General features: G+C 36.6%; 1 protein-coding gene across 3 annotated transcripts in view; it reads right to left on the minus strand.

Annotated features, from left to right (window-relative positions):
- LOC107564223 (proline-rich transmembrane protein 3-like) overlaps window positions 1–6,720 on the minus strand; it is a 23,592-nt gene extending 16,872 nt beyond the window's left edge. For all 3 annotated transcript variants that reach the window (XM_016249231.1, XM_016249233.1, XM_016249232.1), the window contains exon 1: window positions 6,557–6,720. The gene's annotated coding sequence lies outside the window, so the exon portion shown is untranslated. The remainder of the gene's footprint in view (window positions 1–6,556) is intronic.
- Between the last annotated feature and the right edge of the window lie 4,499 nt (window positions 6,721–11,219).

The raw sequence follows: 11,219 nt of genomic DNA on the forward strand, positions 1-11,219 counted from the left end.
TTAAAAATTTAGTAGCCAAATTGGCTGGTGAGTGAAAAAGTTAATTTCAATCCCTGGCTATGACTTTATCCTTGTTATCTTTACTTTTTTCACAAAATACAACAACCTACAGTATTCTCAAAATATTGCTACTTTAATCTCATATTGCTATGACTTAATTCTCAAAGTATTACAACTTCAGTCTCATATTGCTACAACTAAATTCTCATAATTTAAATTTTATTTTGAAGATATTATTACTTTAATCTCATAATCTTACATTTATTTTTTTATTATATGTGGCACTAAAATATACCATAAATACAGCCATCTCCTTTGAATTTGTTTTTTTTTTACAAATCAGCCACTGCTGCCTAAAAGCATATGTAAATATTTGGACGTTTCTAAAGTTGTTTGCAAGTTTAAAAAAAAATAAAAAATGTGTATGTTTTAGGTGCTATAAATGCATTCATTTGTTTGTTTAAGCATTTATGCAAAAATACATAAAATACATGTATGCTCTAATACCTAAGTTTAGGCATGACATCTTGTTGAGTTGTTCCTTTTTTTTCACTCATGCAAATGGCTTCATCAGTTATCGGATTCTGAACAATTGTTGAAAAATTGTGAACTGGAATGACATTGTTAGCATACTGTTTTCAAACGTTTAATCAGATAGTCTAAAATGTATTTCATTTATTTAAACAGGGCATGTATATTATTTTATCAAGGTCAAAGAATACCAATGGAAGTACTTTTAATTTTGTCATTTTCAAGTCTGTCATTTTTAAGAACTGTTATAACATGTTTTATAATCAAGAGCATAACAGACCAAGAAAGATGAAGAGATAAGGAGAAAAAAAAGTTTTATAAGGAAAGAAAGTACAGTACGTTTACCAGCCTCTGCTGTTCCTGGAACAATGAGATTTGATCTTTTCCTTCAGGCAGTTTCTGTTTGTTCAACATGTGCACATTTTAACATGTACAGTTGCTGTGTTATCAGGAAATGAATTTTTCCTTGAAAAAGTATGTGTGTGAGAGAGAGAGAGAGAGAGAGAGAGAGAGAGAGAGAGAGTTAAAACAGGATTTTTTCTTTTACCATTTACAAATAGCTTCTGGCCCCTTGTTGATCATTTTACACAGGAATTTCATTAATACTATTTCCCATGCATATATCCAGGAGAGATGTGTTATTACTTGGACAGTCAATGGTTTGCTTGTCACATGGCAAAACCAGCTGAAACATTTATGCAAAACACCAAAAAGCTTGTATATCTACCTTGCTACATAGGCTTTTTGCACAAGGTGGATATACAAGCTTTTTGGTGTTACAGAGAATCAATAAGCCTACACACAACCATAGGAACCATTAGAATATTCTGTCACCATGGACCAGCTTGGGATGCTGGTGCTGTTATGTTGGTCCACAGCATGGGATGCTGGCATGCTAGATGACCAGCATATGTCGTCCTTTGGATTCTGCTATAATCCCAGCAAGACCACAACAAATATTGCGTGTACAAAAGTTGTTGAAGACTGTTTGAAGTCACCTTTATGGTGATTACTGTTCATGTTAGATGGGCACTTGGCCCTTGACTTTGGTTAAATCGGCAACTGTTGAAAGTGCATGTTGTCATTACTGTCTACAACATGATCCTCCTGACTGCAATGGCATTATTTTCACTATGTGCTTTATTCTTCTTAGTTTACAACATGGGTGTCAAACTCAATTACTGGAGGGCCGGAGCCCTACAGAGTTTTGTTTCAACCCTGCTCCAACACTCATACCATGTAGTTTTCAAATAAGCGTGAAGGACTTGATTAGTTGGATCAGGTGTGTTTAATCAGGGTTGAATCTAAACTCTGAAGGGCTCCAGCCCTCCAGAAATTGAGTTTGACATCCCTGGTTTACAATTTTTGGGGTTAGGCTGCTAGCTGGATTTTGACATGTCAAACATGTTTGAAACATGTTAATTGTTGAAGAGATGTATTGAAATCATTGTCTTACTAATTGCATTACTTTTGATCTGCATGGGGAAAAAATATAAACATTATGTCATTAACTTAATTATAAATGTGAAAATACATTGTAAGATTAATTCATTAATTAGCTTCCCTTACTTCTTTGGGAAACTAAGGGAAGCTCACTTGTCTCCCCACATCCTGCTGAACTTCTTTCGCTGTAATATTGAAAGTATTCTTACAAACTGCATCACAGTGTGGTATGGCAACTGCACTGTCTCAGACTAGAAGGCCCTCCAGTAGGTGGTGAAAACTGCCCAATACATCACTGATGTTGGACTACCTTCTATCAATGACATTCACCACAAACGCTGCCTAAGGAGAATGTCACCCCAGTCACCCCAACCATAGACTGCTCACTACTCTCCCATCTGGGAGACGTTATAGGAGTCTTCGTTGTTGTACCAGCAGACTCAGGAATAGTTTTTTTCCCTCAGCTGTCAGCCTACTGAACTCTAATCTCTGGCTACGTTTACACTAGTGCATTTTCATTTTAAAATGCATAACTTTTGCTACGATTACGCCTGTTGTTTACACTACCCCAGCATTTTCGACCCTTGAAAAGGGAGACTTTCGAAAACGCTGCAGACCCCGTTTTAGTTTGAAAACTCAGAAGTTGCGTTTCAGTGTAGGAAGTAGGTGTAGTTTAAGCGCCTGTAAGAATATGCTAGTATCGCGAAAACCAACGTTTGTTTACAGGAGCAAAGGAAGCAAAGTTTCCTTACTTTAGCAAAGGTAAACCAGTCTCTTCTTGGCTTATATCGACATTTTTCTTTACAAATCCTCATTTTGTACTTCTAATTCTTAAACAGTGTTTTGTTTTGTTCTCTCCTCTCTGCTTCCGCGCTCATAACTTCTCACTGGCGCATGCGTTACGCCTACATCCTACGCCCGGAACAGCTTTCACATACGACAGTTAGCGCAAGCTACAGAAGACTGGTTATAACGTTTTAAATATGGATATATGTTCCTTACAAGAACGTATTGATTCGCTACAGGAGGCCTTTTTTCACCCCACAGAGCCGTGTGAGGCACTTTTTATTAAGGATGGATGCACTTTATTGGACTTATTTTGGACTGTTGAACAGAAACTCCCGCCCACTGCCTTTATAAAGCTTGGAAGAGCCAGGACAATTTTTAATATAACTCAGATTGGATTAATCTGAAATAAGAATGTCATATGGCTTGAGGGTGAGTAAATCATGGGCTAATTTAAATTTTTGGGTGAACTATACCTTTAAAGTAGTGCTAAAATGCACAGCGCTGCTTTGTGTACAGCAGTAACCAAGTAAACGCTGCTGTTCCATAAGCAAATTTTGAAATTATACAATCTAATTTAAATCAAACATTGCACATGCTACAAGTGTGTATAATGTTTTTTGTTTGTTTGTTGTTGTTTTTTGGATCGATTCATGATAATGGCTATGAAAAATCAAGGTGCAACACAGTGAAGAATATGCAATGTTATTTTACATGTGATAATTCAATTTCTGTACCTGCAAACATAAAATCCTAAATCATTTCATTTGTATCTTTGTTCTAAATATTCAGTGGTGTTATTGCTTGTAATTTGTTCATTTGTTCTTATTTACTGACTGTTCACTTGTCTTTAATAATGATTGAACTTTATTTTTGTCAGGCTAGTAGTTTTGGCTAAAATTGAAATCGAGAATTGTAAAATTTAATTTGTATCTAAAATATTGGTGTCATATAAGCTTATTTATTAGAATACAAGATAACATAGATCAAAAACAATGATAAAGGTCAACTATTTTATTTTATTTATTTATTTATTTATTTTTTGTGGCAGGGCCAGTGCAAATGATGGCAGGGCAAGTAATAATTTGAACCACTGGCCCGACTGGGCCAGTAGAAAAAATCCTTAGCGTTGAGCCCTGCAAATATTCAGTGTTGGGAAGGTTACTATAGAAGTGTAATAGGTTACAAATTACAAGTCACCAAAAAAGTGTTTCATGCCGCATGATTGCATCAAGAAAGTTTCCAGTTGAAAGAGAGTCTATTACTGCAGCTGGCCTTTCTCTTTCTCTCTCATGCACACTCAGATTCCATACAGTCAGACGTTTCCGTAATTTCCGTGAATGTTTCCAGGCACAGACAGGGGCCCATTTGTATGCAGCAAGTTCAGAGCTGTGTCCCGTTTAACCATTTAACTGTGTGTATGTGCATGACTGAAGTCAGAAATAACTAAAAGTATTACAGCATTCCCATCAATTTAGAGACATGTATATGGATTGAATTATTTGTTTGAATTTGCTACATATACAGCAGCAGTTTTACATAATTCAAACTCCAAGGAATGTCTCATTCATAATTGCTGACCAGCCATAAGATATCTTATGCAATGCAGATGAAATGAAAATGCACACATGCACACATTTGCTACACCTGACTGAAAACATACTTCTACTGTTTTCATTTTCTTTAATTGCATATGATAGGGCTAAGCAGGATGAAGTAGAAATGTGTAAACCAGTAGATATGTTGTTTCTACAGCAGTACATATATTTGCACAAAAACATGTAATAATAGGAACATACAGAGTGTCTCTAACAAGCCGAGATTATTAAGAGATGAGCAATGTTGCAGCTTGTGGCTTGAATTAAATTTGTGGTCACATGTGAGTGTATGGCTTTAAACGTGACTCATACAATCAGAATTTGACTCACCTGATCCACCAAAACAACACTATTCTTCTCTCACAGGGTTAGCTAGCCTGTGACTTCATTAAGTCTATGCAGACTCATATGACATAAAATCAGTGGATCCTACACTATCTCATCTCTCATTATATCTTCTTCTCTGGTCAAACATCTGGTGAAATTCATTCTTACTTTCTTTTTCATAAAAACAAATGTGAGCAAAAGCCTAAATTAAATCTATTCATTATATAAAGGCATTGTGTCTTTTCGGAAGACTTGAATTAAACTGCTTGACTCACATGGAGTTTTGGGTGAACAGACTCAATAGACTCAACAAATCTCTTCAGATTTCATTAAAACTATCTTCATTTGTGTTCCTTGGATGAACGTTAGTCTTTCAGTTTTGAAATGACATAAGGGTGAGTAAATGATGACAGAATTTTTATTTTGGGGTAAATTAACCCTTTAAACTGTGTGCCAAAGTGATTGAATGAGAATGTTTTCATTTGTTTGTCTCATTTCATAACAAACTTTTTTTATTAATATTATTATTTTCAACATAATGCCAGTTTAATAATAATAGTTTTGACAGATGCCAGTTCTAATAATAGTTTTATAGACAGATAATAGACTTTAGCAAGCATGAGCAATTGCCATGCTTAAGCAGACTGTTGCAACTGTGGTAAACATATACGGCTCTGGGGTCTCGTTTATAAAATACTGCGTAGAAAGAATCCTAAATTTGATTTTACGATAATTTCTCAACGTGCGTACGTGTGATTCATAGAACGAACGTACGCACAGAAAACGTGCGTACACCTCTCTTTTAGATGTGAAATCTATCAATTGCAATGATCTTGAAATTGTGCGCAGCTGAACAGTTTCAGATCTCCGCCCTGTAAACAATGTCTAATTAATGTCCTTTAAAAGAGCACCTGACACTGTCAAAATCTTTTACAAGCGGCAAGAATGGCTTATATTTTCAAAAACCTGCAGCACTCGGACAAACAAAAGTGCGTACGTCTGCTCAGACCCTGACGTTTGCGTACGCACACTCTACGATCAAATCTGTGCGTACAGATTTGCGTTTTATAAATGAGGCCCCAGGTCACTTTTACAGTGCTGGCCATCTTGAGCATCACGTCAGACATTGCATGGAGGAGAGCGTGAATACGGTGCGATGAAGTTCGCCAATCACAGCACTAGCCATTTACTTTGCATTTTTGAAAGAGGTAACGCCCCTTGAAACCTCCAGAAACCTAATATAAAGAACTGAAAATGCATTTCATGACCCCTTTAAAATTTAGAATTTTGAAATATATTTGTAATTCTTGTGATTTGGTCATATTCAAAGTGAAACAAGTGAAACTGTGCAGTTGTTTCACCTATTTCTACGTGATCTTACCGTTCAAATGACTTTCATTTGTCTAACCTAAAAACGGATAAATTAGATGCACCACATAAAGCGCATATCAGGTTACCAGACAAAATATTATAGTGTAGACCCGTGAAGCATTCGTGAGTGCCTTAAGGCAGATGATAGGCATCTATAGAACGGAGTATGACCCTTTATTATGGAAAAATCCCTCTGCTGTCCAGAGTTGCGCTATAGACGTGCTGCAGTCGCTTCCCATTTTTTTCTGTATGTGTAGATACGTCCTTTAGCGCAACGCTTTCCTCAATGCAACGAAACTAAAATAAACAGTAACATATATGTCTAATCAATCATTTTCATCTGAACATTTACGCTTCATGAGAGACGTCAAGTCGAAAGAGTTTACTGCGCAGCTGTCATGGTCATGAACCATCTTATTACACTCGCGCGCGTATACACACGCGTATTTTCATTAATATTTAACAGTGTTCTCAGAGATGAGTAAATAAAACATTCTTACCTGTGAGATTGTCCTTTGTTGCAGTTCAGTCGTTGGCGTCGTTCATTCATTTGTCATTTGTATTTCCTTCAGAAATTCTGCCCGTGGAGACATTGCGACACAGAATACAGAGCCTATGCTCGTTCGTTCTTGAGCAAGAGAGAGAGAGAGAGAGAGAGAGACCTATTCTACCGGCACCTACCTATTCTATAGCTATACTTATAGCCTAACAAAGTATCAAACTATATAAAACTGTGTAAACTTTATGTGTATGTACTAATGAGGTCAGACTGAATCATCAGTTGCAAAGGCAACTAGATGTTTACTTTTTCTTTCTTTTTTTCTTTTTCTTTTTTGAAGAAAATATTAGTGCATTTATTTGCAATCAAAATTATTCAACCCCCTTGACCTGCAAGACATTCTGCAGCTGTGAACAAAACTTTAAGAAAACAATTCAACCAAAACATAAGTAAACTTTTATAGAAAGTAATTAATAAACATTTGAGTAATTCTGAGCACATAAAGTTGATAAAAAAATTTAAAGAAAGAAAGAAAAAAAAATTTTGCTCTAATTGGTTTAACCAACCACCCCACAAGTCAAATTTTGTAGAAAATCTTTTATAGTTCTTTAAAACCTATGACATTGCTTCTGAGACCTGTCTATTGGGATCTTGCCACACTCCTTGCTTGAAAAAGCTTCCAGATCACTCATAATCTTTGGTTTTCATGTTGCCACTGCTCAAATCACACTAAAGATTTTTAATGAGATTTAAATCTGAAGACTGAACAGACGACTCAAGAACATTTTAGGACCAATCTCTGAACCAAACGTAAGTAGATTTGGATGTATTTGGGATGATTTTCCTGCTGGAACGTCCAGTGATCATCAAGTTCACTCTATGCTCCGAAGGCATCACAATCTTTGCCAAAATGGCGCCTGATACATTAAAGAATCCATGATGTCCTTCATACAGTCAAGATTTCCACTTCATGCAACAGCAAATACCCAATAATAAGATTGGTCCACTTTCATGTTTGACTGTGGTTATGGTGTTCTTCTGCTCATAAGACCTGCCCTTTTTGTACCAGATATGATCCATGAGTCCAATAAGTTCCAGTTTGGTCACATCACTCATAAAACATCCAGAATATCCACCGGTCTAGCCCTTTATGATATTGTGCTTTTTCTTCAACTGCCTCAAAGATTTTCTGATACAAAACATTTTGATAGGGAGCTCTTTTGACTTGACTATATTTGCTACTCAGTTTTAGCATATGTATGCATTGAATTCATTTATTATGTGCAACAGTGAATTAGGTTTTGTTAAAGTGTTTCCAAAAGCTTAATTGTGCTGTAACACAATTTTGTACCGTACCATACAAATAAGTCACTTGAAAACAGCTATGTTGAATAGGGGTTGAATAATAAAAAAAAAAGTAAATACATAAATTTAAAAAATCCTTTAACTCAAAATTGTTACATTATGTATTGACATTGTCATTTTTAATATGCCACTAATCTGTTGATGCATTTTTTATTATTATTATTATTCTGGATCTGCTTACATTTGTAAACTATTAAAGTCTCTAGTGGGTTGAATGGTTGAATAATTTTGATTTCAGTTTTACATATGGGTAAACATGTCAGACAGATTATATCAGGAACATAAGTATGATGCTAATTCTTTGCCAGTAAACAGGATTACAGTAATCTGGCAAGGACATTTACTTTCCGTCTCCTTTACGGCCAGTAGACAAGACTCTGCCACCATCAGGGCAGTCCATGGTCCATTTTAGACACAAGAGTTATGTGACCTATGCATGTAGCATGTTTTAAGCACTGGAACATGTGCCCTCAATAGACACTGTAAAAAAAATGTTGGTCCGCTTTAGACTTTCTAACTATAACTTTGCAAGGACATGTCAATTGTCAATTCTACTAACCCTAATCCTATCTTAAATGTCTACTAATACTCTGAGAGTTAACAACATGCAGTTGCACATTAATGAGTTACTTGATGTGTAGTGTCAAAGTCACTTATAGTTAGCAGAATGTCTGAAGTAGACTACTGAAATAAAGTGTAACCAAAATGTTTTGTAATTTTTACAGAATTGGACATTTCAGAGACTCCTGAGCTTTCGGGAAAAGCTCTATCCTGTGCAGACAAGGGAGGTCTGTGATGGGAATTTCCAAAAACCTCTCCTCTAACTTACACTGGTCTGCTTCTTCAGGTCGCACTTTCCTGGGGCAATGAAAGACATTCTCTGCAGGCTTGGGTGTATTCTGTTGCGGCTGGAAATTTTATGGATGTTTTATTAGCCAAGAAGCTCCACCTCTCTTTGAGTCCCTTGGTTGTTACCGCCCTGGATGGGTGACCTTTGGGCAAAGGAGAAATCGTTCACCAAACACTTCCACTATGTCTCTCATTCTTCAACACTGCCATGCAACATGCATCTTCTCGTGTTCCCTAATTGCCTTCTTAAGAATCCCTCAACCTCTCTTGAGTGTCCCCCGTGTATCATCCTTACTGTTATGTATTTAATGTTCGGAACTGGGTAATCCTGCAATTGTTGTATTATGCTCTAGATGCTGCTGTGTGACATATACCGTACTGACCCGAATATAAGACAATGTTTTTTTCTTGGAAATACATCTGAAAAAACGCGGTCGTCTTATATTCAGGGTCTAGACTTTGACATGTCAATAATACACCACAACAATAGGTGACGCCAAATACGCATAAAACGAGTGTGCCATGAAATACGTAATGTAATGCGTGTTGTAAAAAACATTTCAGTTACATGAGTCGTGATTGTCACGTTAGCCTGGTGGGACCAAACTCCCTTTGTGATTTTAAAACGTAAGACAGTACCCAGATTTGAAGACTACTGTAAGATTTAACTTCTACTGTTAATAAGATTTTGGTAGGCTACTATTAGATGGATAGCCTAAATGTCCTAATTCAGATGGGCTACCTGTTTTTTTTTTTTTATGGTATATCAAAAAGTGTATATTTTTTAAATGTGATTGTTGGTACATTTGACCAGTTTTTACCATACTTTCAAAACAAAAATTAAAATAGTAAAAATATGCATTATGACAATAATTGAATACAAAATGTGTTTTACTGAGAAAAATCTAGATATGGTTTTTAAAAAGCTTTTATCCAAAAGGTACATCTGGAAAAATGGAGGTCGTCTTATAATCAGGGTCGTCTTATATTCGGGCCAATACGGTATATACCTTTGAACAGTTGCTAAGTAAAGAAAGTTCAAGATGTTAGGTGCACTCAGCCTCCATTGTGTCTTTGCTGTATAGCTCCATAGAATATAATGACATTCTGATATATACGACAAAATTGGTGACGAGGAGTGGAAATATTGACTTTAACTCTGTACTGGTGCAGACTGATATAAACCAGCATACTTAAATGACGGAAATGAGTGCACATCGTTTGATCATATCGTGCACATTGTTGAAAATGCTAACGACAATCAAGCGGGTGTCAAATCAAGATAATCCACAAATAGAATGGCAACTATCGGGCATATTGATGCTATTGAAGAGACCATCGAGCAGTGGACAACATATATTGAACAGTTTGATCACTTCACAAAGGCGAATTATATCGATGAATAAAAACGAATACCAGTGTTGTTAAGCGTTATGGGCACTAAAATGTACAGTCTTCTACATAACGTGATTGCACCTGCTAAACCAGGAGAATAGGCTTATCAGGAGATTGTTACGACGTTAATGGAACATTTTTCACCAAAGCCATTCATAATAGAAAAATTATTCTGTTTCCACAAACGCAATCAAGAGGATAGGTATGTAGCAGTTTTAAAACAACTCTCTGAACATTGTGACTTCGGTACACACTTGGAAGATGCTCTAAGGCAGGGGTTGTCAACCTTTTAGGACATGCACCCCCCCAAGTTTGTCTAATTTCACTCGTGCTAGAGATGACCTCTAGAGCCCTGAATGTCAGCGGTGATCAGGACATCTAGATGAGCCCCAGACACAGATCCCCAGTAAAGACCTTGTCTCCTAGACGGCCACCGGGACAAGACCACAGGAACCAGTTGAGTCCTCTGCTCAATGTGACTTTGCTGCAGCCTTGAATTGAACTGCTGGTTTCGTCTGGCCAGAGGAGAGCTGGCCCCCCGACTGAGCCTGGTTTCTCCCATGGTTTTTTCTCCATTCTGTCACCGATGGAGTTTTGGTTCCTTGCCACTGTCGCCTCTGGCTTGCTTAGTTGGGGACACTTAATTTCCAGCGATATCGTCGACTTGATTGCACAGATACTATTTAAACTGAACTGAGCTGGATGATGACATCACTGAATTCAATGATGAACTGACTTTATCTGAAAATTGAGTGTTTACTATTGTCATTTTGCATTAATGACACACTATTTTCCTAATTAATGCTGTACAGTTGCTTTGACACAATCTGTATTGTTAAAGACGCTATATAAATAAAGGTGACTTGACTTGACTTGACTACTTTTGACAACACTACTACAAACAAAGCCTGAATGAAGAAAAGTTCAATTTGAATGTTTGTTTTAATTACTTATAAGAGATACACATTTGTTTCTATAAAAAGTAAGCTTCCATACTTTTCTATAGTGCGTAGGAACCCTGAGAATGTGTTGTCTCAGAGGCAAGTGGTGTTTTG

Source organism: Sinocyclocheilus grahami, unplaced genomic scaffold (genome assembly GCF_001515645.1).
Source record: "Sinocyclocheilus grahami isolate Dianchi unplaced genomic scaffold, SAMN03320097.WGS_v1.1 scaffold917.1, whole genome shotgun sequence".
Classification (NCBI taxonomy): Eukaryota; Metazoa; Chordata; class Actinopteri; order Cypriniformes; family Cyprinidae; genus Sinocyclocheilus; species Sinocyclocheilus grahami.